The sequence below is a fragment of the Melopsittacus undulatus genome, chromosome 3 (genome assembly GCF_012275295.1).
Source record: "Melopsittacus undulatus isolate bMelUnd1 chromosome 3, bMelUnd1.mat.Z, whole genome shotgun sequence".
Lineage (NCBI taxonomy): Eukaryota > Metazoa > Chordata > Aves > Psittaciformes > Psittaculidae > Melopsittacus > Melopsittacus undulatus.
In genome coordinates, this window is record NC_047529.1 from 7,698,940 (window position 1) to 7,726,053 (window position 27,114).

The 27,114-nt window shown below is 38.7% G+C and overlaps 1 protein-coding gene across 4 annotated transcripts in view; it reads left to right on the plus strand.

The window, feature by feature from the left end:
• Nucleotides 1-27,114, plus strand: part of MACROD2 (mono-ADP ribosylhydrolase 2) — an 882,506-nt gene that overhangs the window by 243,622 nt on the left and 611,770 nt on the right. The window lies entirely within an intron of this gene.

Below are 27,114 nucleotides of genomic sequence, written 5' to 3' on the forward strand. Positions count from 1 at the left end.
TCTGTTTCTTGGTTACTGTACCCCACTGATTTCAGAAGATCTATACTGCAAATAGTTTTTCTCTACTCAGTTTTCTGAAGACAGGTGATCTAATGGTAATATTCTCATTGTCTGTATTTCATTTTAGCCTTGAAAGCTAGAATCTCATGCATGTAAAGATACCGTGCTCTGGTGCATAAGAGTTGCTTTACTTTTGAAAAACTAAAGCATCAGCCTTTAGTTTTCTGGGCAGTCTAGTGCATATTCCTCAGAAATGGGAAAAGCAGTCAGAAACTGCACTCATAAATGAGATGCAGCATAAACTCACACAAATTACATTTGCACTGCTTCTTCTGTCATCATGGAAAACTAAGTCACAGGTCATCAGGTTAGCAAGTACCTTTGTCGCTTCCCTGCCCTCAGACTGCAAACCCCTCAGACAGATGGTGCTTCATTGCTCTACAACGTGCCATGGATGAGAAGAATCCCACAGTCAGCACAGCTCCCAGAACCTGCCTTGCTGTTCCCAGCCTCCACCGCCTCATCCACCCCATTACAGTCTTCACCACTACTTTCCACTCCATCACTCCCTGGTGTGATTTCATCTGAGATTCACTTGTTCATAAAATAATCCTGGTGCAGAGCAGTTATATATATGCATATATATAAGAAAAATTCCTCAGCGATTCCCTAATATCTCCATAGCAAGTCTTGTCACAGTCTTTTTAATTTGTTTGTGTGCAAGTAATTTTCTGCAGTGCTATTGGGAAGTCGGAGCTGGGGTTCAGGATGTTCTGACAGTCAGCTTGAATACTGTATTGCATTGTCTCTTTCTTGATATACTTTCGTTTATCAAGAAAGATTTGGCATTTTTGTGTCACTTTGACTCCTTCCCTGCCACCCAGAGACATACCTGAACACGCTGGCAGATGGGTTAGGGCTAATCCTACATAAGTAACATAAACCTAGAAGTTTGTGAGGAAGGAGACAGCAATTTACAGTGTAAAAATTGCACATATTTTTCCTCAGTATGGACATAGATGAGCTATCTGGTTCAAATGATCTTAAAATGTTCCCATCAAGGAACAAACCTGTCTCACTTGAGTCAGAAAAGTAAAACACTGGAGAAGCAGACAGGGATCTGGAAGCAGCACACTGCACTGGATAGTCTGGGGCTGTGTTTTTTGTCTACAGTGTCCATGTACATGATCAGAAAATAACTCAAGTCTTAGGAAGTCTGATTTTATGAGGTCTGGTAGGCCTTCATGAACCTTTTTACTTCTCTCCTGATCTCCTTAAATCTGGATTTGTATGGAAGTTATTTCTATCCTTTTCTTCCACCCTGTCCTTCCAACTGCTTTAAAACAAGTCTTGCTTTTCTAGCACATGTGGCTTTCCGCAGCTCAGCTTTGCTCCCTGAAACAGTGATTGCTTTACCAGATCACTTTTCTTGGAAAGACTTCCAAACAGTGATCTAATAAACCTGATATGTTAAAACACTTAAGCATTCAACAAGTGTTTGGCGAGACAGAAGGATGTTCTTGGAGTTAATATCCAAAGAATATAGAACACGTAGCGTCTTACTGTGCTTACAGTTCTATAACTCATTTTACAGTTTACTGCCTGTAGAGGTCTTGGTTTTACTTCGAGCTTAATTCCTGAGGAGCAAGCACGTACAATGGGCAGGTTGACGTTCAGAAGTGGCTTTCTCCAGCTGTATGCTCTCTGTGCTTGTTTGGCCAGTGAGAATTTGTACTAATGTGTTTACTTTATCTAGACTCTTAGCTGATTGACTCTGTCATCACCAGCAGCCTTCTGCAGGCCAGGGGGATGTGGGGAAGCCAGTTGGAAGGTGGAATGGCTGCTTGGCAAACCTAAGCTTCTTCCTGCTCCCTCCCTGAAATGAACCAGTTGTTTCCACTGTGATTGGTAGGTAGAAAGAAGGTAAAGATCATAATAAGATACTGAGTAGTTTCATTGTGAGAGATTTTTCTAGGAACAGATAGAGGCCTAAGGAAGATGTAGGACCTTGGAAAAGGCTGTTTTTTAATGTCTTTTTTCTTCCTGAATTGTGTGTGTGTGTGTACATAAAGACACACACACACATATATATATATATAAAATCTCTTCCTTGAGAAAAGGGAATTAAGTTTTCCTGTCCCTGCTCTATTAACTGAGGAGTTGGCCTATTGCATTAGAAACCTCCAAATTTTCCTGTCTTTGCCCAGATCTCTTCTTGTTCCATGGAAAAGTGCTCTTGTCCCCAGCATGTAGAAGAGTGAGGTTCAGCAATGGCAAGCCCTATAGGTGGGGGATGCAGCTGATTCTCTTGCTTCTTACGTGTTGCTTTGTTCTGTGAAGGCTGCTCTGCTGCCTCTGACGCCTGATAAGGATTTAAAGTTCTTTTTCGGATTGCTATAGCTCCAGGTTGCTGTAATTAGTGACTGAGTTCTCTGTCCCTGCCAACATGGAACAATGAAAGACCATCCCTGCCCTGAAGAGCTCAGGGGAGGACAAGAGACAACAAGCAGATGCAGAAATGGGGCCTGGAAAGCCCAGCACAATGGAGAGGTGATCAGGAATTTTGGGTGGGGCAATAAGCAAATCATAGCAGTTACCAAGGCACTGTCAAGGAATTCTTCATGGGAGCAGCTGGAAGCAGCTCCCTTGTTGGAATAGTCTGCTGTAGGTTTTTGTATGTATGTGGTCTATAACCCGGGAAGGGATCAGTATCAAACACCCTGTATTAGTAAGACCATATGAATCTTGTATAAATTGCTATATAGCAATTAGTGCTTTGAGAAAGGAGAGGAATATGTTTTCTCTGTGTCTGCCAAGTCCAACAGAGGAGAGGGAACTTCTGTGAGGAGCAGTGTGCTCACACAAGGAGAACTTGTGCTGTGGTACGGGGAGTTACCTGCTCTGAACTGTGGTTAGGAGAGTTATCTTTTCTGAATGTGGGCTTTTGTTACATGTCATGCATCATATCCACTCTTTTTGTAAACTCATCACAGGATCTGCACCAACTCTGCGTAAATACACGCCTTGTACTGCAAGCAGATTTTGGAAGCAGAATGAAACATGGTAGTCTAATAAACCATTTGATTACTTTAATTTCTTATATATAGATCTGCTCCTTAATTGTGTAAGGACCAGAAATGAATCAGAGTTTTTAATGGGCACACAATGCCCTGTTTAAAAAGGTTTAATTTACTCTGTAATCTATAACCTTTTTTTTTTTTTCCAATGTCTTCTGGGATTGTGCAGTGTATTCAATTTTCAGAAATAGATTTATTAGGATATGAGACTGGACTGTCTGTTTTTCTCTTTCCTGGTATCCAGAGGTTTTGGAGCTTGAAAACACTCTTGATTTACATTGCTTAAAGATGTTACCTTCCGTTCTCCAGTATTCATCAGTGTTAACATCCTGCTTTTGTAACACGTATCCAACTTAAAACATCATAACAAGATCAAGTGGGTAACAGAGGTTCAGGCTGCCTTGCTTTTTCCCAGAAGAATATACAAGATGGTGAACTAGAAGCCCAGACAAATAATTAATTGTTGACTTTAAAAATAGCAAGCAAGAGACAAGCTACATAAAAATAATTAAGTCCTGCCTTCAGAGAATACCATTTATCCGCACATAAAAGAGGAGTGACCTGTGCTTCTTGTAAGGAAAAGATGATGACAATTAGTGTTTTTCAATACAGCTTTAGTTCTGAAACACTTTCTGCTGAATTACAAGAAAAGGTGTAAGTGGAATATTACAGAATACAAACCCAAAGTGGATTTAAATTAGCAATAAATTCTCATGATCAAATAGCACTTCCTAGCGTGGTAAAAATGTACTTTAATAAGTGAAGATTTAAAAATATATTTCCCTTCTCTCCCTCCACTCCTGAAGATATTAAATAACATTGACAATTATTCAGACACTTGGTAGAGAAAACAACCTGGGTGATTAATCTGTTTAGTTTTCTGACTGACATTTACACAGCTAATTGTGTAGTGATGATGCTTCTCTAATAGATCTGAATATTAATGGAAGATTCAGCTAAAGCTGCAACTTGTTTGTTTAGAAATATCACTGGAGAACTAAGAATGCTTCATCAACTTCAGCATTTCATCACAGGTTTTATGACATATCATGGAACTTAAGTGCTTTTATGACTTGTAAAAAAATTGCTTTAATATTTGACATTCTGTGCTTCAAGGAATCCTGACTGGCAGTTGATTAGCCTTTTGCTCCAGTCATTATCTTCTTTAGTGAAATTAGTTGGCTAGAAAATTGCATTGTAATTCATCAAGGAGAAAGTAATGTTTCAAAGGCTCTTGAGAGTATGATCCTTTTTATTTAGTATACAATATAAATTATTTTTCCTTGCATGCCCTTCTAAAATGTACTATTCATCATATGACAGCACTTTGTATTAAATTATTGCATTCATTTTCATTTCAGTCTTTCAGTGAAACTTGGTTTTACCTGAGTTTAAATTAGCTTATGTGTAATATTGAGGGATGTGTGTACAAGAAGGAGTTTGGCCTTGAATCGGAAAAGCACTGAAACATGCCTTTAAAACCAAAGCAGATCTGTGGAAAATTCCTCTCTTATTATATTTAATGCAGTGCTCGTAGTCAGAACTTTCTTATTCAAAAGAAAATCTTTCTGCAGAAATGATGTTAATAAATAATGCACTGATGTTATGGTAAGGTGAGGAAAATGTATTTGCAGAAAGAGCATCAGTTTTGCAAAGTCTGGAGCGTACCAGAAAAAAAATCAGACACTGGTTTTGATAAATGTTCCTCATTACCCAAGTGGGAAGTATGGGGCCTGAAACACGTTGCTAATAGGTGTATATGGGGGGAGCACAGTGCAGGTCACCTCCTGGAAGCAGTGGGTGAGATATTCCCTGTCTGGGCTTAAGGGAGCTGACTTGTTTCCTCCAGGATGCTTTCCTGCTCTCACAGGGGGCTGTGAGAGCGCTGTGCAGGTATCTCTGACACAAAAGATGGAGAAGCAGCAATGAGACAACAGGGACCGTGTTCTTCTGAAAGTGAGTTGCTAAGTGGTTCCCTTCCAGACACTGGAATGCCACATGCATACATTGACCAAGTCTGGTCCTGGCCTGGGTGAGGGGATGGATTGGACAACAACCATCCAGAGGTTTCTTCACACCACTATTTCTGATTACTGTACAGCATATTTCAGTTTGCCTCCCTTTTTGCTCTTGGGTTGTGGAATAAAACCAGTTTTCTGTGGTGTTGTGGCATTCAGTGGAGATCATTTGCTCTTCCTTTTAGTAGTTCTCCATCAATCTCCAGCCATGGCTTGAGGTCCTGATAGGCATGAAGACATTCTTTTTGCCATCCTGAGTGTCAGCAGTTTAATTAACTTCAGTTTGTGATATAATTAACAGGGTCCTTTTTTGTGGTGTTTCCCTGCTTTCATTGTGTGCATGTTTTTAGATGTTTTAAAGCAACACCTTGATACTACAATTTCTAGAGGAATCAAATATATATATATATAATGGGAATACAACCACATGTAACATACAAAATTAGCTACTGTGAACTTACTATCCGTGTATAGCATATAAAATTAGCTGCCATGCAGTGATTATTCAATGTAAGTTAATTCCTTGCCTGCTAGTAATCTTTTCCTACACAGAGAGGCAGAAAACATTTTATCATTGCATTTGGTGTTCCTCCTGTAAGATGAATGTCTGGAGGAAAACACGTCAGATGAAATAAGAACATTCTTTGAACATGATTTAATGCCTGTTAACTCACAGACATCCACTAAGACCTTAATTAAAATGATGTTTTTATATGTAGCTTTCTTCCAGTATTGACAGATGTGTCTGCTCAAGATCATTTAATGAATCACCTCACCATTGAAAATAATGGCTATCTCTCATAACTTAAGTGTCTCCTAACTTCTCTGTGTTTCTTGTGTGTAAGAAAAAGACTTATTAGGCTTATTCTCACTTCATACCTTTCCATCTTCGCTGCACCATCATCTATTGCTACTGGATGCTCCTGTTGCCCAGTATCTGATTGATGAGTAACACGAATCACTTGAGCAGAAAGAAGTCAATCTAAATTCTATTTACTGTAAATAGTCTGGGGAAAAAAAAAAAAGAGTTTCACAAAGTTGCCTCCCTGGTTTGGAAATCAGAATCTTATGGATTTTGTGTTGCATATTTTGGATCTTTGCTGCTGTAATTATTGTTATAATAACCAAAGTTTTTGTTTTGTTTTTGTTTTGTTTTTCCTGATATTAAACCAATAAATTCCTGGATTAGGAATAAAACGTTTGTACATTGCATACTGTACAAAATGTTCATCAGGAGGAGTAATTAAAATTAATTAATGCTTCTGGTAAGGGAGTAATTGTCCTCTGAAGGTATTGAGCACTGGACTCGAAGATGCTTTTTAAAAGCTTCCAAAAAGGTAAACTGAACACATTTCTTTAAAAGAAAGGCTGCTTTGAAAGTCAACCCCTATTATTGCAGCTTCCCTCTCAAGCTTATTGATTGCTTTTTGTCTTCAGGAGCTCTGCAGTCTCTCCAGGAAACATTATCAGCTACAAGCTATCCCTCTTGGCGGTCATCCTCTGACCACACCATGAAGTATCACTCCTCATGCATAAAATATAGGACGGAGGAATTGGTCATGTCTGTTCCTCCCTCCCCCAGATGTTATATTCCGATATGCTTCTCAAGAATAATGTCACAGCCTTTAATTATTTACTGAAGTCATGGAGCCATAGTAGCAGCCAGTGTAATGATGATGATAATTTGCATATCTATGGTTCTTCTATCTGAGGAATGTAAAGTACTTTACAAACATTAGTTAAGCAAGTGTTATCTTTCCATCACTACTACTAAGTGGCCCTACTGGAATAATCAGGCTGCTATTAACTGAACTTGCTCTCCTCTCCATTGTATTTAACATGCTAAAATAATTGATGTATTTAGTACATGCTCTTATTTCCCTATTTTCCATGTTTTTTTTTACTTTCTGCCTTTCTCCTTGAAGGCTAATTTTAGAGGAGGGAACTTAATTTTGAAAGAATATTTATTCTCTAAATGTGCAACTGGAAAAATAAAGGAAAAATCATTTCACATGATGGCTGTTTTATAAATAGTTTAAGAATTTGTAAGACTTCAGTCTCCAAAGCCAGGCTCTCCAAGGCCCTGTCTCAAGGCATGTTGCAGAGTAAATGGAGAATATGCTGCGTTCTTGAATGTTTGTGGAGTTGCCAGAGCACTTTTTGTGCAGAGGGGAAAATACAATTTAAGAAAATGATTTGGCAGTAGTGCTAGGCCAGCAAGTGTGGTTCTACAGCTTCTTGGCAATGTTGTGTAACTCTTCTGTCTAGGAAAAATATAAAAGTTGCAGACAGCTTTTATCTAACCTGACAGGGTACAGTAAAATACAGTGCTCACAGCTCAGGAGGTGCTATCTTTCCAAATGCTGCCAAAATATATTGGTGTGCCACGATACACTGCTGCTTTATTAAACTCTCTGAACGAGAAAGTGGGATGGGATTTACACATTTCCTGTCTCATTATCCACAAGTACCTCTGTTCCCTTTCTTAGGGAGAACCATATTCTAACTCTCTGGTAGGATATTCACTTTACGGTCTGAGACCTCATATTGCTCATTTGCATCGAAGGTGTGATGGAGCAAAGCCAACAGAAAAGATTTTCTCTTTGGCTTTGTTGATTTTCTGTTTATGGACATTGTGTAAACTTTGGTGTTGGTAGGTCAAGAAGTCATCTAAAGGACAAGGGATATCTTACAGCTCTGAGGAGAGAGGCTTTTCTGCAAGCAGAAAACCAGCACTCTCACAGCATCTTTCTGATTTGCCCTGGCAGACAGCAAAGTAGTACCACCATAATATACCATGTTTGAAAAGACAGAAGGGCAGGGGCCATCTCCTAGATGGTAACTTCAATTACTTGGCACCATAACCTGTAAGGGAAGGATCTTCAGAATCCATCCCTTCAGTTTCTGCAGTGTTTCTGAATCCTCTGAGTTGATTTAAGGGTACTTGAACATATATAACTTATATATAGCATGTTGTATGTATGTTATGTATATATAACTTCTATATATGAGTATATAACTTCCTCTTAAATCGCCATTCTTTAATGTGGTCATTGTGCTTGACAAAGGATACTTAATATATTCTGGAGCTAAAAAATTGAACAAGGGTAGGTTTATGCTTAAAATTTATAGTATTTCTTGAGCTTGGTAAAATCAACTAGAAGCGTAACAGAAGCTCTGAGGCATAAGGAAAAGAAATCAAACTTTATGTTTTCTAATCTTACACACATTAAATTCCTTTTGCAATGATTTTTAAGCTACACTGTGTTAGGTCAGCTATGTTTCTTGCCTCTTCTGGGGAATCTCTGCATATGTTTCTGAGTATAAAAACATCTACACATCTTATTTTTTTGAGCTTTCCTTTTCAGTATTATAAAAGAATTACATTTATGCTCTTGGGAACTGTTAATGGTTTTGATTCAGTAAAGCACTCTTTGTATGAACAGATAACATTTATCATTTGCTTAATAACTGTCAATTTATGTGCTAATGTTGAGTAATCGAAAGTAAGATAGAGAAAACACATTTGGTTATTTAACAATGCCATTTGAATGTTAGTAGTTTTTGTAAGAAAGGCTGTATAACTGTGTATCTGAGAGACATTGGCAGCACACAGCTATTTAGAAAGAATTTGTTTGTTTGTTGGAGAAAGGATATGTTTGACAAAAGCTTAATTGTTGTTTTCCCATACCTGTGCCAAGAAAAAATCCCTGCTGCAGTGAGCATGGTGCTTTTCTGCACTCACCGAAGTGCCTCAGCACTCAGGAAGGGATGCTCCTAAATCCTCAGCTCTGAAGAGCCCTTTCAGGTACCCACATTTACCCTCTGCAGTACCAGGTGGATTGAATCCTGTTTGGGATCTTTGGAAAAATCGTGCCTTGTTTTGTACGTTATAAATCCGTTTCTGCTTCGCTTTGGAGCAGGTTTGCTCTGATGTGTAGTGAAGCGGTATCCAGACCAGTAGAGCTAAATGGAGCGTAAGAATTAGGGAAACAGTGAAGTACAACAATCGCACCTACTGCAGCAGAAAGGGAGCAGAGCCATGAATACCTAATTGACTGTAGTAATGACTGCCTCATACAGCCTTATTTTTGACTGTGTTTTAGCACTGCTTCAATTTTAACCCTTTCACAAAGCTCAAGCCTAGAACATGTTTATAAAAGGTGACATTAAAGACTATGCTAGACTGATAGCAACATGGGTGAAGGTTTCATGTGAAGCAAGAAGTCTTGTGTATTGCAAGAAGTCGCTCCCATTATTGTCAACTGCATCATTGGAACAGTTTATTTTCTCCTTCAGGCTTAATTTAGGGATGCACTGATGACAATGAGATTAGGGACACTTCCTAGCATTAATACCCTACAAAAAGCGTTACATATGAATGTCTATATTTCTTCTTCTCCCCCCCCACTGCAGTCCCTCTCACTTTTTCTGATGTTTTGTTGTTGGTTTTGAAGTGATCAATCCTTACATAATATAATGTTACTGTTTCTGCATCAGCTTAAGTTTAAGCATATCCCTAAGCCAGTGAGTAGAAAGAGCTTTTAAGAGGAAGGAAGACTACCTCCTGGTCTGTTGGAATGAAAACTTAATTAAGCCAGGTTTCTCTGAGAACCCTAATAATTGTGTTCTACTTTAAAACCTCCAGGTTTATGAATAATAGAAGGGAAAGATTGAACACAGCTATCAAAACTTTCTTTTCACTTTTTATTCTGTGCTCTCCTGGGGTATCTGTTTGAAGCATCAGGAGGACATTACTAGTTTTACAATAGTTAACTCTGTGGCATCTAAAACAAGTGCAAATGCTGTCTCATGGAGCTATTTGCTTGCTTTCAAGTAGTTAGGCTTGCAACACCAACCTGAATCATATTCGATAGGGAATCTGCTGAACATGAGAAAATGTTCAAACTGAATGACTTCTCAGTCAATATTCTATAAATGCTAGAGGTGGAAGTTCAAACCCTGATGTTCACTGAGTCATCTTGTCAGTCTCATCCGTGATCCTTATTGTGTTTCATAAATGTTGTGACCACAGGTGAACACACTTCATTTACTCATTCACAGATGGGCAGATTGTTGTAGTTAAACCCAGAGCTTCTTGAAGGCCAAGACAGTTTTGTCAGGGATTTCTTGTCAGACTGGAAAGGAAATATGTGATAGTATCCATTTGTGCTTTGTTTATGTCCCATCCTATATGAGCAGTCTGCAGGTGTTGAAACACCCTTATTCTGGTTTCCTTGTGCTGTCTGTTGCCTACTATTAATTGCCAACGTGTTATTTAATCTAATGGTTATTTGCAGATGTCCCTGACAAAGGGTTACAGGTTTCAAAACAAGTTGGTTTCTGCACATTCCTGAAAACGGATGTCCAGAGAGAAGCAAAAACTTATCTGGAGGTGAGGAAATCCAGGGAGACTCAACCATTATGTATTTTGTTGGCATCATGTTGCTGGCCTGTGTTTCAGATTCAGTACAGCACGTGCAGCTTGTACCCTACCAGCAAATCAAAAAGGCCCTGGTTGCAGGCATGGAAGAACTGAGTGTAGAGTAAGTGAAGGGAAGCTGGAGTTGTAGAACTTTCTGGAGATACCGGTTGCGTCTAGAAGGTATTGAAAATACCATGTGTCATTTTAACCTGTTTGTGTTTTCTTGTTTGGTGTCCATCTCCTTTGTGAAGTATAAAATCCTCTAATTAAAGAGCTGTGTAAGGCCTTAAGGAGTTTTGATGTGATAAAACCTCTTGCTTTCAAATTATGTCTGCCCTGTAAAACATTGCTCAATGAGATTTCTATTCAAAAGCATTTTTGTAATATCTGTATCTCTGCTGACACACACATAAAGCATTAATGGAGAAGGAACAGTATATTGGTACTTGACTAATCCTATTAGTTTTAAACAAAAAAATCAAGTAGGAATTGTAGTTCAGTAAAGAAAACTGCCTTTTAGAAGGCTATGAATGTCAGTTTCACTCTCACCCATTTACAACAGTCAGGCCATTGGCAGCTGTATCCCCTGGATTTCATACAATAATACTTATAAAAATGCTTCTGTTGGGTCTTTTATGTAGATGTTTTCAATGGGCAACTAGATTTGTTCAGGTGAACCAATACTTGAACTCCAGGCATTGTATGGCAGCGTGAACTCATGAAAATCATTTTGTGCAATAGGTCAACAGATCAGGAGGTTGTCCTTCTTGTTAGAAGAGGTAGTTATAAAAATCTTGGTCTTGTTGAAAAGGAAGAGCAAAATTGGGAGAAAAATAATCTAGACATGAGGAAAAGAAGTGAGAACCCCAGTTCTCTGCTGACAGCTGGGTTAAAGGCAGCCCTTCTTTTGAGTCACACCATGTATTGAGAGAGTTGAGGCTTTAGCTTGTCCCTCATTAGGCTCTGTGTGCTCAGGCCTCTGCCTGCAGTGCCTGCCCAGGTTGTGCATACCTCAGGCCACAGATAACAAATAACAGCCTGGGCTCCACAACGGAGGTCTGATGGGAGCATTCAAATCTGGGCTGTACTTGCTGTCAGCTTAGACCTTTAATCCTCCTTAAATACTTTAGCTACACCTATTTTTTGTGGTTCTTGCTATCACCACGAATAGGTGCCCTTCCAAACCGAATAGGTGTCATCTTGGGACTGTTTTTGAGTGAGCCTTTTGTGCCAGTGATTGTTTAGCTTTCATTCTTCCAACTTAATAATGAAAAATATTTATTTTCAATAACACATAGGTGTTGGGTGTTGTTTTACCCTGAAGCATAAACATAATTAGTAAAAATAATAACAATGGATTTTAGATGGTAGAACACCTCCTCAACTTTTTCTGTAGGTTTTTATCAGTTCAGAAGGATGGAAGGCAGATCTATTTCAACCACACTTTTGTTTTGTAAATGGAAGTGGAGCAGGGGGTGGATCTGAAAAACCCCCAGCATCCAATCCAGCGTAAGTTGTTCTCTGATTCTGTGAAAGGATAGATGTTGAAAATAAAATACATTAATACTATTAAATCTAAGATGTCCACTTATTGGCGTGCAGGATATCGTCTTTCCCTAGGACTGTGATAAGCTTGTCTTTACAGTGTGATGCTGGTAATCTCGAAAAACCTGTGAAGTATTTATGGTGTGGGATTGTAAATTAACCATAGGTCTTGTGGAGACTGTCTTATAAAATGGTTCACCAGCATATTCACATGTTTGCTTATTCAGGTTGAACTGAGATGAGTATTTCACAAGCACTTGGCTGTGTAAAATGTTCTGTATAATATTATGGAGGAAGGTGGCTGGGGGGAGAAGCGAATTACTTTTCTTGATCATCTTCCCATCAGAAGTAACTAGAACTGTGGCATTAGATTATTTGCCTAAGTTGTCTCGATGCTGAAGGAGGTTCTCCATCATTCCCTCAGTCTTGCTGCTTCCCAGCACTTCATCCTTAACATGACCACTGCAAACTATAACTATTAGTTATGCTAAGACAAGGCTTGCTTATGCTTGTACCCAAGGGTGGCTGCTGAATGGGTTTGTTCTGCCGTTGCTCACTGGTGCCTCTTTACAACTAAAACCTTCAGGGATGAATATCCATCCTTATCATGCTGACTTCTGTGTGGGGCTGATGCACAGTTTGCATTTGATGGGAATTGTTCCTTTAGCACAGGGACTTTAGCATAGGCTGTTAGGGATCAGTAACAAAACTGCTGCTCTCCTACAACACCCAAATCTGTTTTACTCGGGTGTGAGAATGGACCTTCCCCATTTACTTGCAGGTACTAGCTCAGGCACTGATAAAAAACACGAAGAATTCAAACCCATTTCAACTAAAACCAGTATTTAAAGAGTGCATTTGCCTTGTTGTTTATGGTTGGGTCCTGAAAATATGCTTTGGAAAGAAATGCCCTGACTCTCCTCACTGCTTTGGTATCTTCAGATATCTTGGAGCACATGAGCTTGGTTTCTTTTTGGTAAAAGCAGACTGGAGGATGTGTCCCTAATGTATTCCACTGGAAAATTGGGATTCAGTCCTAGGACCAGATATAATAAAATAAATACAAATAAATATTTGTGTTTATTAAACAAATACAAAATAAATAACAAAATAAAAACAAATAAAAACCAAACACACAAACCCACACAACCCCCCAAAAATGCATATAGCATTTATAGAACAGGTTCTTAACACCAGCTGGTTTACTCTGCAGGTGTGATCTTGCTGCTTCTCAGTATTTGCTAATGCAGATGTACCCAAAGTGCTAAATTTTAATAGAAAATTGTAGATGGGGCTTAGTGTACCCTTTGTACAGATGGCAATTGACAATGCCTCTCCAAGCTTCCAAGCTCACCCTGGGCTTTTTGCATGATCCTGCATAACACTTCCTATTTGCAAGCCTTTGACTGCTATGAAAGTAAGTAGGCCAAGCTGTCCTTAAAAGTACACCTTCTGACAGTGGGTGGAGTGATGTTAAAATGATGTTGAAATTTATTCTGCATTTGATGGCTCCAACATGAGCTATTAAGATTAGTATTTTTTTCTTTTTTAAAAGTGGATAAAGATCCTGTTCCATAAATGTTTCCAGGAAGGAGGATGATCTGTAAGTGGAATCTATGCCCAGGGTTCATCTCTGATACAGAATTTGGAGCTTTGGTATCTTCAGCCAGTGTTACCTGTCCTCCCACTTTATTCTTCAGCACATTGGAATGATAAGTTCTTTCTAATGATATCAGGTGGCATTTTAGATCTAAACTGCATAGTTAAAAAAAAAACCCTAAATTGAATGAATCTGGCTCGAAGGTTCTGTTTTAACTTCTGAGAAATGCTTTGTTATTTTTATTTCTCTGCAAACTTTTTAGACTGGAACTTTCCATCTTTTTTTGTATAATGCTAGAAACATACATCCCTCCCCTCCCCTTTTAATGAAAGTAGAAAGATAGAACAATACATATCCTGTGATATTTTGTATTATACTTAAGCCTCCAGATTTCCCTTTCCAGCTTTCATACCTCCCTCTCCTCCCCTTTTAATGCAAGCTGGAAAGGGAAATCTGGAGGCTTAAGTATAGTACAAAATATCACAGGATATGTATTGTTCTTTCTACTTTTTCTTGAAGAATCGTATTAATCTGTTTACTACAACTTTTATGGGATAATATTGAGCTGCTTTTTTCCTTTTAAAGTCATGTCTCAGTGCTCTTGTACTATTTTGTTAATATTGCTTGATCTGAGGAGAACTTGAGATGCTTTGGGTGAATTGTTCGGCATCGCCTCTTTACAACTCAGTTACTACATTATGTATCCATGGAACATTGCTATGGTATTGATGCTGTTTACTCATTAATTACTGTAGACTGCAGCTCACAGTGTTGGCACTGTGGCTTGTTTGTTACATGCGATGATCACTTTATAAATGTCAATGAAATCAAGACAAAACCCTCTAGTACAACTGGAAGTAACAACTCAGTATTTTCCTCATTAGTTTTGGCAGCAAAGTAGTCTTACAAAGCAGTATGCAATAAAGCACCAGCCAACTGAGTCCCACACTGTGGCTATAATTACATATTTTTGCTTGCTAATCAGTAGAATTTTTCTGTGTACACTATTATACTTTAATGGTTCTGTTGCAACAGCAAATTTACTACAATGTTCTCTTGAAGAAAATGGCACATAATGATTTTGTATTTACTACAAGAAGATATTAAACTAAATAATACATAATGATGTTGCATGGATCAGCCAGCTCTTTAGTTCTTCTGTTCCTTATCTCTCTTTTAATAGTGTTTTAGGACAAACATAAACTTATTTGGGAGGGAATTACCAGAATTACAGAACTGGTAAATATAGCCATTTGAGTGGGTTGCCTGGTTTCTTACTCGAAAATTATTGGATTGTAATTTTAAGTTGTGCTCAGTACTTTAATTTCACTTCCCACAAGTCATGCAGCAGAAGGAGGGTTGCAGCCAGCTCAGATAAGTTCATTAATTACAGGCTTACCTTTCGTGTAGGTTAAAGCAGCTTGTGTGGCACTTGATTAAACAAGCTGTTGGGTACGGCCCTGTGGAGGGCTGGAGAGCAAACAGCTCAGAGAACTTCCCCAAGTAACTTCTGCATCCAGAGTCTTTCATTGCCTATAAAGGTCACTTGCTATTATCAGGCTCTGTGTCCCTCTCCTTGGTTTAAATTATTTTGATCCAAAGAGACTACACTGCAAACCCCCTCCCCCAAGTACAGTCATTAATTTTGGAAGGTTTTTTTTTAATGTCACACTTTTTCCATGAGCCTGTTTTTATTTCTGACATTAAATAAATAAATTAGCAAACGCTCAGGATTTTTTGCTCCTTTTTATTCACAGTTACACAGTCACTTAAATTTCACTTGAATTACGGATCATTATAGTCGTCATGAATATATCTGACAATCATAGGTTAATATAATGCTTTTCCATTTACCTTGGAAACAGAACTTGACTGTCAGAGACAATCTGTCCAGGAGTGGAAATGGAAGGGAGTGCCTGCTGATGGCAGCTTGCCCCTTTCCTCCATACACAGTTAATTATGTGTGAAGGTTGTGCTGATGTCTCTAATTTTTTTACACACTTGTCAGATTCTGCAATGGGTTCTGACATATTAGTGAGAGGAAATAGTTTTCTTCTGTATTTGATTTGAGGGATAAGTCTCTATCAGGATACGATACTGTTTTCATAGGGGAAATTGTACTTTGTGATATTTTTGCATGTTGCAGGGAAACATTTGCTAGTTCAGAATTGCTGAATGATGATTGTGTCCTGCACCTTTCAAATTACCTTTTGGCAAGATTTTTTAGGTTCTCTTTGTCTTACACATGTTGCACATACAATTTGTCATAGCCTCTGAACAAAAGAAAGGAATGCTTGAGACTTTTCATGGGCAATGAGTTCTCAGGCTTGTGTTAAACTACTGTGTGGAAAAACCTTGTTCATACACCATTTTCCGATTAATCTAGTGATTACCTTTTTCTTCCCTTATATTTATTCCATTTGAATACATTGTGATGTGTTCAATTGGATTTGCCTATTGCAAGGCAATTTTTCTATAATTAATACTGATAATTAATCTGGCTGGAAGAAACATTCCAAATGGAGACGATGTTTCTATCATTGCAGACTGAGAAGTATCTCAGCCACATTTTCTCCCTTCAGTGGTTCACGATAAAAGTAAATTGGCACAAGTGAAAATGGTTCAGGAAATAAGAAAACCAGCTGCTACTCAGTAAATAATCTGTAGTATTCCTATGGCCTGCTAAGCCTTACTACAAGCAAAAGAATACCTCCTTGTTGATACTTAGTCTTACTCCTTTGTACATTCCAGCTGCTGCCCTAATTCAGTCCCTAGAATCCTTGTGGTTTTTTAAGTCCCCTTTGAAGTGTGTCCAGAAATGAACATACTCTGCTTTTGTAACTAACCTTTCTTCTGATACTTTCTTCACCTACTTAGTTGTAGGTAACTCATCACTTAAACCTGCATGAAGATTCACTGCTGTCATAGTCAAGCTGAACACGTGTGGGTTAGAAGAGATGACTTGAAAACAAACAAATTGCTAATAAAAAGTGTTTAGAACATAATATTTGAAGCCATAAGTTTAACAAAGGCTTTTATCTTGGCAGACTTTCCCTTCTTTCTTTTGCAACATTTTTCAGGGAAGAGGAGCTGTTCACCTTGCATCATGTATCTCCTTCATCTGCAGGCTCAGGGTCTTCTCCCATGTTTTCTCAAAAGCTTTAATGTATTCTTTTATTCTAGCAGTGATGTTTAGTGTTTCTAGTGATTGGTGCACTCAATAACTGAAGAGAAATGTCCCATTCTCCTGTGTCTGGTTGAGTTATACTCAGTTAGAAGTCATATTTTGCTACAGAACCTTTCAGGCTTTGTATCCACAAGGACCTATGTGAGAATGCCTTTGTTCCCATGTTCTCTGTAAAGAGGAGGTCTTAGATCACTTTCCATTCCATTTCAGTGAGGAAAATGTGGTTAATTTTTTCCCTATTCCTGTGAAACTCGTAGGAATGACATGCTAACGGCCTGTTGGGCTGTGAGGATGCACCACAGTTACAAGGCTTCATTTTACACAGTCGTTTTACAATTAGTACTTGGCAGCCTTCTCTGTCTAAATCCTTGACCTGTGCCTGTCAGCTGCTAGCTGATCGTACTGAAGAAATGTGTATAATCACTGTGTGGTGACTGCTTAATATCTGCATTCCAAATAGGCTAATACTTATTCTGGCTCAATACAAGTCATCTGCTGTGTCAGGCCCATGCACTTGATAGTTTTGAAATGTTTGCAAGTTATGGAGGTTGTTTTCATGGGGAGCCCTATAATGCTGAAACCTACAGAGAAGGAAAAGATGTATTGCAAAGAAACCAGTTCTTGAACAGAGAGGAAGTGCTTGTCTGTATGTGTTTAAATGGGCAAAAAACCCAAACAGAAATACTTCCTTAAAGACTTTGCAGTGTTTTTTTCTGTTATCTTTTCCTAGGTTAGCAGCATGCTTTTACTCAAAATAATCTGCAGTATTTATTTCCTTGCTAATGCTGCTGTCCACATTACAGAGAGGACTACACAGAATTGTAAGATAGGAATCCAAATACTTGTGTCAGTCTGGAATACTCACAAAACACTCAGAAAAAGAAACAAACCCAAAGAAAAAGGCTTGTCCATAGTGGTGCAGAAACAACATCTTGCTCAGGTCTGGCTTTTGCCAGTACTGAAGGGTTGGAAGATGCACTGGTGGAAGCACTGGTAACTTCTTTCTTTGATCTTGTCCTCTTCTTTTAAGCATTTCCTTTGGCCAGTGTCTGAGATAGTTTGCTGAGACAAATGGACAGTGGGTCTTATCGGTGAGTCTTACCCATTTCTGTGCTCTTTATTTGATTTACACTTACAGCATCAGAACATTAGTAAATCACTTTTTTATAAATAAAATCTGAGTTTCATTGACCTTTGAGGCATATTTTTAAATCTTTTTAGGTACTTGTTTCATTACTATTTGTCAGAATTTAACTTCATGTTTCCAAACAGCACAGGAGGAAAATTAGACTCTGTAGTTCTGTGCACTAGGCCCAGATTGATCTGTAGTAGCCTAACATCATCCATAGCTTAATAGCCATGGTGAGAAAAGAGAGTATCAGTGAGATTTTAAAAGCAAGAATATTGTTATTTACTGTGATTTTCTCCTGTGCTTGAGGGAGGAAGCACAAAGATGCTTGTTTAAGAAAAGAAGCAAGTGAAGGAGCTAAAGGAGGCTGACATCTCACTCCAGGCATAGGTGGGCATTGACTTTTCTGTGTGGAACTAGGAAGAAGTGTTAAGCAGAAGCTACTTTGCAGAGGGCTAGGAAAAGTTCTGGTGTCATCTCCCTAAACATTTACATCATTGAAGTTCAAGGTATAAAACCCTAATGGGTAGGTTAAAACTTAACTAATAGACTTTTATTTCTATCCCTAATACTGGGTGGTGCAATGTGTAACGAACCCTTCCCTATTTCCTGCCTTTTCATAGGAACACAGCTACAACTTTTTTCACATGGTCTTAATCTGTTCCACACTTCACATTTTTAGTGGTCTTAGAAAGAAACTCTGATGCCTGAAGCTGGGCTTCAGAGTTGTTTTCTTGGTGAAGAATGAGAGTCCTGTAATAATAGCAGACTGACACAAACAGAGCTCCAGACCAAAGTAGATACCCCAGCAGTGAAATACAGATAGGCCTTTCTGTCTTTACAGTCTGTCCCTCCAGCTGTGGTATTCAGCCAGAAATGAAGCCCTGTGACTGCCCAGGAGGCTGAGGAAAGGATTTTGGAGTCAAAGACCCATTTCTTCAGGATGATACCACATTAAAAAACCTCACAGCTTCTTAACAGTCAGTTTGGGATCTGGGGGAGCGCTTGGGATGCATGTGAGCTGAGTTTGGTTTAATAGTATAGAATAGCCTGAAATTTCACCAGGCTTCAACTTACCCCTTCACTCCTCAACAAACAATAACATGTAATTTTTGTGCTTGCTGCATTGAGGTATTTATGGCTTTGCTGTCTCATTTCCATCTGTAGAAGAAGAGTGTGGTTGTGTCAGGTGTTTCAACACTAACACAATTAAAAGGAAGTGAATGGTTCCTCCACACATGCCTTAACATCAGCAGTTTGGACTCGGAAAAACGGGGAAAGCACTGTTGGAGCCTCTCCTAGTTCTTTTTCCCTTGCCAAAAGTGTGACATTCAGAGAGGTTTATCAGACCCATGTTTCCCAATCCATTATACTGCTTAAGTGGGCTGACAAAAGTGTGAATCCTGTTGACATTATAATTGTCTATAGTTGGAGTGGAGCACTCGGAGACTGAGAAGGATGATGTCCTGAGCACGAAATAAAGCAAACACTTTCTTTATAGCTTAGTCATTAATGGAAGGTATTTACCAATTACCTTTGCTAATGTGACAGAGCAACTTTTACTTGGCTTTTCCTGTATTTTTAATAGGAGTTTCTGATACCCCGAGATATTTGACTAAAATAAAAAAATCTGCCAAAATGTGTAAGTTTACGATTGTTTTGTGGTTTTTTCAAAGAAAGAATGGTTGGTTGTGAGCAAGTAATGTAGAACACTTAAAATTTAACAGGTCCATGGGTGAGTGAGTTTTATTTTGAATCACTGTTGACTTCTTAATTTCCATATGTCTTTTTGCCAGCATATAGCATGGACATTGATTATATTGGATCTTTCAGCTGTGTTTGTTATGCTTGAATGTGAATTGCATCCAGATTAAGGGCAGCTTTCTCTTAAACAATCAGTAGGTTTTAAAATTTAATTCCCAGCACTTTTCACCATAGAAGGCAATAACTGGTGGGGTTTAATCCTAAATGTCAGCTAAACAGTATTCTAGAATATAAGTTTCTCATGTATGACTTTACAACAAGGCTTACACGTACCATTGTTATGAGTAGTTTTATTCCTTGCAGTTTGTACTGGAATAATAGTTTTATTACATCTTATTATTACTTTTCATTAAACTCTCTCTGCAGCAGGGTTTAGTGGTTGGAGCTGGGGTGAACCCACTGTTTTAATTCTGGGTGCAGTGAGGCTCCTTGTGCAGCCACAGGATGTTGGTTCTTAAATAAAGATAGACACTATCCAGAGAGTGGGAACTGACACATAGGTGATTGGTAGCTTAAGGATCAAGACTTTCAGCTCTCAGTCTTGTCTTGATTTCATGTGGGTGTAGACACTAAGAATTTCTGCAAATAAGAATATTTAAGGAACTATAAACTTAGATTATCTGGGAGGGAAAGTGAACCTAATTCAGTGAAAGAGCCTTCTCCAAGTTCATCTGTGGCTTTTTTTTTTTTCCTAAATGGAGAATTTTAAGGCTAAAGCCGATCATGCTTTTAAACTCTTGGAGATCTTGGCCAGAAAGCACTGTATAAATGCGAAGTATTTAAAATTAATTATGTTGGAGGCCTATAAACCAGTGCATTGATTAAAAATCTTCAGTTCATTAAACTTCCCAATGGCAGAGGCCATCTCTGTAATATAAACTGCTGCTGCCAGCAGTGGCAGCCCACTGGCATCTGTGTTCTAATCTTCTTGAAGATCCCACCTTTGTTCATTAGACCAGCAGCTGTTGTCTCTTGCTGGGCAGGATTTATTTCCCCTTGACATCAGTCTCAGAGGTGCAGTTGCAAGTTTGGCAGTACTTGATTCCAATGAACTTCGTAGAGGTGCTTTACCACTTTTGTAGAATGAGATTGCTTTTGGATGTGAGTTGTTTTTTTGGGTGGGTTTTGGGGTTTTGGTGGGTGCCTTTGGGGAGTGTTTAGGATTTTTTTTGTCATTTTTGTGCTTTCCAACACCCCCTCCCCATGTTTCTGATTTCCACACATGTCCTTCAATTGGTGTTTCTGAAAGGTCCACAAGGACCGAGGGCATGTATAGCAGAAGTGTGCTGCAGTCTAGGCAAAACAGCTTCCTCTTCCGTGTCCTTAGAAATATATGTGATATAATGACATTTTCCTGTTTTCATTCCCTCCTGGCATTTGCCATGTGGAAGAACAGCACTGCTTCATAGATAATTCATGCACAATTTACTTTCTTAAATAAGTAAGTCTCCTGAATTTCCTAGTGAAAACAAGACATTAAAATCTGGAAAAGCACCAGAGAACAGGAATTCCTATGAAAAAAGAATTATGTAGATTCTTGATATAGAATATGTATCATGTTATAGAATATTTATCATGTGATAAATCTGCATATGTTGTTTACATCTTAACTTCCATTTATCCAGACTCATGCACAAGGTCACAAAAGAAGTTTGGGCCTTATTATTCCTGGAGGGATTTGTATTTTTTTGCTGTGGTGTTTGATTACCTTCCCCTCTTTTATTACCATCTGCACCACAAAGCTAGTTTTGCTGAGGTGATTTTTTTCTCGTAAGCAGCATCCCATGATACCTTTAATTCTGTGTTTCCTGCACTTTTGCTTCATTTGCAATTTTAAGAGATTTTCTATAAGAAATAAATTTATTCTATACAGTAGATCACTAAATTAGCTAGTTTTTACTGCATAACCTTAACCCTTTAATTCTAGAGAACAAACACAGTTGCATTACAATACATCAAATAAGAAAGGGCTTAATCTGTTCGCATCCTTTAGTGTGCAGTGAGATAGATATCAAATATCTATATTTTTGTTTAACACACTGGTTTGAGTACACTGACATTTTGTCTATAACTTTTATTTTGATATTTGATTTTGTCCATGTATTTTAAGCAATTCTTTTCAGGTAGCTTCTTTGTGCAACCAATTCTATTGGCTGCAGTAGCTTTCGGAAGAGTTTTTCTTCATTAACGGCTTCTGCTGAATTATTGGAGAGCAAAACTCTGTCCCTAGTGGCTCTTTAAACTTATGGATGCATGGAATGAGATTGCTAATATTATTTTTAGTGAAAAGATCTGGCAGTATTATTTTTAATAGCTTTATGCAAGCATCAACTGCTTGAACTATAGAGCCAAATCTGAAGCTCCATGAGCCATTCTTCAGCCCTCAACATGTAGTTTGTGTAAGTGGGTCTTCAAAACTAGGAAACATCTTCCACGAGCTTGTCCACCCAAGCCACAGTGAAGCAGTAAATGCAGAAGCCCCATTTGTTTGGGCTCTCCATACCTGACAGTGCACTCCAAACAGGTTCACATTTCAAAGATAAGTCGGCCTCCTCAAGTCTTTGTACTCATCTGAAAATGAAAGGGTTGTGTGCTTTTTCAAAGCATTTGTTTTACCTCGGGGTAGGTGGTGGGGAGCCTCAGGCAGCCTGCTTGCTGGCAGATGAATGCAGAAGAGAAGAGGGACCATCCAGGGGGTATTTGCCACCTCACTGATGGCACTGGGCAGGACTCTTTGAGTATTAATGCTATCAAAATTCCTTAGAAATAGCTTGGTTTATAAGCATGAAACTCATATCGAGAAGCACAGTATCTATAGGGGTGCTTAGCAGCCCTGTCTTTAGTACCTTCAAGTGTTACGTGTACTTAGAAGTGCCAAATGATGACCATGCAGACCAGAGATGGGATTTCTTGTCAGTTAAGATTGATAGTTTTGTCTGTGGAATTGTCCCACGTCTTCCTCATAGCTGTGAAATGACAGGTCACTTGTGTGTACAAATGACCCAAAGTATGTATGTCATTTCCATAAACCTAGAAAGGAAGACAACTTGTAGAAAAGAGGCATACTGTGAAACAGAATGATTGCTTCAAAGTAAAGCAACATTCTTCGTTGGTTGTAGAAAACAGTACTAATGCATAATTCCTTATCACTGCCACATGATGCAATCCAGATTTGACCATAAGTGCCTGGCTTTTTCAGTGTGTCTCACAAATTCCAGGGAAGGAACAGTGAGATATGGTTTAACATTTTCCAAATAGGTTTTCAAAAATGCAGATGAGCATCTATCAAACTGATGATACAGATGAAGTATCTGAAACCATTACATCAAAGATTCTTCACTCTCCTATAAAAGTAATTTGGCAGCATGCCACTACTATCAAGTGAATCTCTTCCTCCTTACTACACAATGACAGTATATCTTTGGCCATCATTGTTCCCTCCTGAGGTTGTTGCCGTTATCTGTAATTTCCACAAAGTTTCCATGCTAACAATGCTCATACTTCCATTAGTAGTCAGTGCACACTTCCAGGAAGCAAAATATCTCACACAAGTGTTTTGTGCATGCCCATTCCATGGCTTTTTTTTTAATGAATTAATACAGCTAAGACATGTTTTAGCAGAGGCTGAAGCCTCTCATTTAGATCTGCTAATCTACCATTGCAAATATTCCTCTTTATGTTATGCAGAGTGCTCATCTTTGGCAACACATTTCACTGCTTGGCTTTTTACTTCAAGAATTATCAAACTTGTGTAATAGATAGTATATATTATTTGTTCCTAGCATGATTTATTAAGTTGTATTAAATGGAAAATGCATACAGATGCTAGAGGTCATCTCTGCTCAAGTTTTTAATAATGTATGGTAGAAAAAAGAGGTTATTCAGAAAATTGGAGGTGGTTTGGTGTCTGTTTTTTCAGGGTTTTTTGAGGTTTTCTTTTGGTGGTGGTTTGCCCCCAACTCCTTCATTCTTCTGTGTCATCAGTCACTGAAGTGTATCAAATGCTAATGTCTGCATTTCCATCTATGCCTGTCTGAAGTATTCAATCATTTTCTGTTATGCCACCTTTATAAGGGAAATATGCACGTCTACTTGTTTGGTTTTGGCAGATGTCTTCCATTTTCCTTGTCACATGTCAAAACTGGTTATGATTAAATTGATTTTCCTCCGTTAAGAATTCAATTTTTTTCAATTATGTTTTCATCTTTCTGGAGGCTGCTTCCATTATAAACACTGGACATGGACCTGTGTGGAACCAGCTCCAGGAAACTAGTGATAGGCCGTCTGTATTGCAGCTGTATGTGTATTAAGAGCATGCTTCCGTCATGAGATGGTTTAGCGATGGGGAGCAGTGTTGCCCGTCCCAGCTGTTCTGGCACTTGGTATGATGACATATTAGGGATGTTAATACATTGCAGATTTAGAAGTGGCAAGCCTGGGTTTCCATTTCCCTGCCAGAGGCAGTGGTTTCTTTTTGGAGGTTCTGCTGTTTGGCTGAGCTCTGAGCTGGACTTGTGTTAAAGGGAACTGAAAAAGTGTTTGATTTGTCCAGTTGAGTCGATGGAGAGGGCACCTGAACAAATCATTGCACAGACTCTGCTCAAGGGAGGGTGTCCATTTGTTAGGGACAAGAAGGATCTCAGGAGTTGCAATGATTGATCTGCTACCAACGGAATAATTGCATGGACTTGAGCCCTTGTCCAGTACTCCTGAGGTGAAAGACTTCTTCCTCTGTAAAGAATCCTGCAGAAATTGCCAGACCTAAGCATCAATGCTATTTTTACGTTAATGTCTCAGGAAATATTAATGTTGGTAAAAATCGTGGTGGTGCTGGTGCTCATAAAAATATACTTGAGGTTTCAACGCACTGTGGTTTACTTATCCTGCTTGGTTTGGAAAAGCATTTAGTAATTAAGTGAAAATAATTAAATCGGACATTCTGAGCACAGGATAGATTTCAGGCATTGTTTTTTCCCCTCGAGGTTACAAAGTGTTATCCTTGCATTAGCATCTTGGAGTGTGTTAAGCAGAGATTTTGGGGAAGTTATAAACAAAAGTTCAGCTAAGGTGGAGGAAGAAGACTCAGTGTCTTGGCACAGAGATTGCCTGATGTGCTTGCAGCTAGTGCCATCCACCTTCTTTGCAACAAGAGCATTTATAAAGTGTCATTGAAAGTGAAAATTCACATGATTCTGTAATTCTCTTTCTGTTTAATGGAAAGTATTTCAAAATGTCATTTCGGAAGCTGGTGGCACCGTGTCCAAGATGAATATGGAGCATTACAGTGAACCACTTCACCAGTTTCACTGTGGCATCTGAGTATTAACTCTGGCACAGAACACCTCAGACAAGACAATCAGTTTTATTTCACACATGGAGAAGGTGGCTTCGTTCAGATAAAGATATTATCTGCCCTTCCCCTTGAGGGAGATACTCAACACCTTGCAAAACCAGCCTTGACCTTAACGCAGCAATGCCAGTCATCATTTCCTTTTCAGGTTGTTCTGCTGACAGGCAGGGTACACAAGAAAACGACCACACACTTATTGTATAACATGTGCAGTTTATTAAACAAGAACGCTAAAATGAATAAGCACACTAAAGAAAACAAGCACACTAATGCGAATTGGGTACATATATCTATATAGTAAATAAGTACAATAAAGCAAATCAGATATATATGTTATATATAAGTACAGAGGAAAATGAGCAACACATCAGATCATTACTGCATAAAGAGAGCAGAGACCAAGAAGAAATACATTACAAATTATCACTGAATCAATATCCAGGCCCACACTTCAAGCTGGGAAGCCCTGTTGTAGCCGATGCTGGGAGCCTGAGGTAATTGGGAAAATTCCTGTGTGGTGCATCTACCCATAGGTGAGGCTTCAGATTCAGCTAAAAGAGGGTCCTGCTTTTATACCCTTAGAAAAAACAAGGCTTTATGCCAGATCTCTGGTTGTTTACTTGTGGGGCCATGCAGTTTCTCATGAACTCACTGTTGTCCATGCTGGGAGCATTGGCCAGGCGCCCTGGTGTGGCCAAGTATGAAGGTCATAGAACAGCTGCACACCTCTGTTTTCCTGCCTCTTTCCAACAGAGGGTCACTATGGACATAAATATATATACCAAATCCACTCTGACAAAAACATACTTTGTTATGTCTGTTAGTCATGAGAGGGAATCAGCTCTCAGCTAGGTTGCCATTCACTACACAGGTCCACAAAACAGCTCAGGGTGAGAGGGTTGCCCAGTCTCTCTGCATCCCGGTACCAGGGCAGTGAATGGCTGGTAGGCACACTGTGTGCCCAAGCCTTGTATTACTCAAACCTTGGTATGTTAGCCCATAGAAACCTATGCAGTTTTTGGGCATCTGTTAAAAACCCATCTATGTTTGGCTTTCCAAACCTTTTCTGGTTCATTTGCTTCAAACATATTGTTGGGTAGTGTTGTAACCTTGGACTGGTTAAATCTGAAATAAAATCTGGAATAAAACCTAAACTAAATATTGAACTATATGCATACAGAATCTTCCTTTCTTGTCTCCAGAAATATTTGTTTAGCCTTTCCTTGAGCTTCTTTTACCTTTTTTGAATTGATACTATTTCTCATAGTTGAACTTCATCATTACTGCCGATTTAGGGCCTTACTGCAGTTAACATGTTCATTCACACAGGATTTCCCTTATTTGTTTCCCTTTTCTGAACTCTTTGCCACAATTACAGTAAATGATGTCTTTGATTGCATATTGAGAGGGCAGAAATGCTGTGCCAGCAGCCATTTTTTATTCTTTGCCACTGCTGCTATTCTTTTGCTGACTCTCAAGAGTAATAAGATCTATGCACTCTACTAATTTTCTTGCATACTTAGCTGCAATTGCAACCTTCAGTAATGATTATTTCATTAACTCCAAGGTATTGCATGAATAATGCAGAATTAAAAAATGGAAAAAAGGTCAAAACAAGGTAATTTTTAGATTTCAAGTCCATAAGCATTGGATTGGATTTTTGTATAAGGCATTAATAGGATGGTGACATTAAGTAGTCTGCTTAATTGTAGAAGTATCAGAGGTGTGTAGTAAAAGAGAGGCTTGCACTTAGCTGGGGATCAAACTTTGTTTTGTAGCTTTTCATGAGACTTAAGACCCTTTTCTAACCTTGAAATCTAAATTCTGCTTTGGCTCTTCTAGGTGTTTGCAGTTAGCAGAAGTTGACTAAATATTATTTCTTTGATAAACACATGGACTAATTCTGCCAGAAGTTTGTGTATATCTGTATATCTGCTTATAGATGAGTAGGTCTGCGCTGGGAATGTGGACATAAACAGTAAACGTTTGTGACTGTGTATTAGTGTGGAGTCAGCAGAA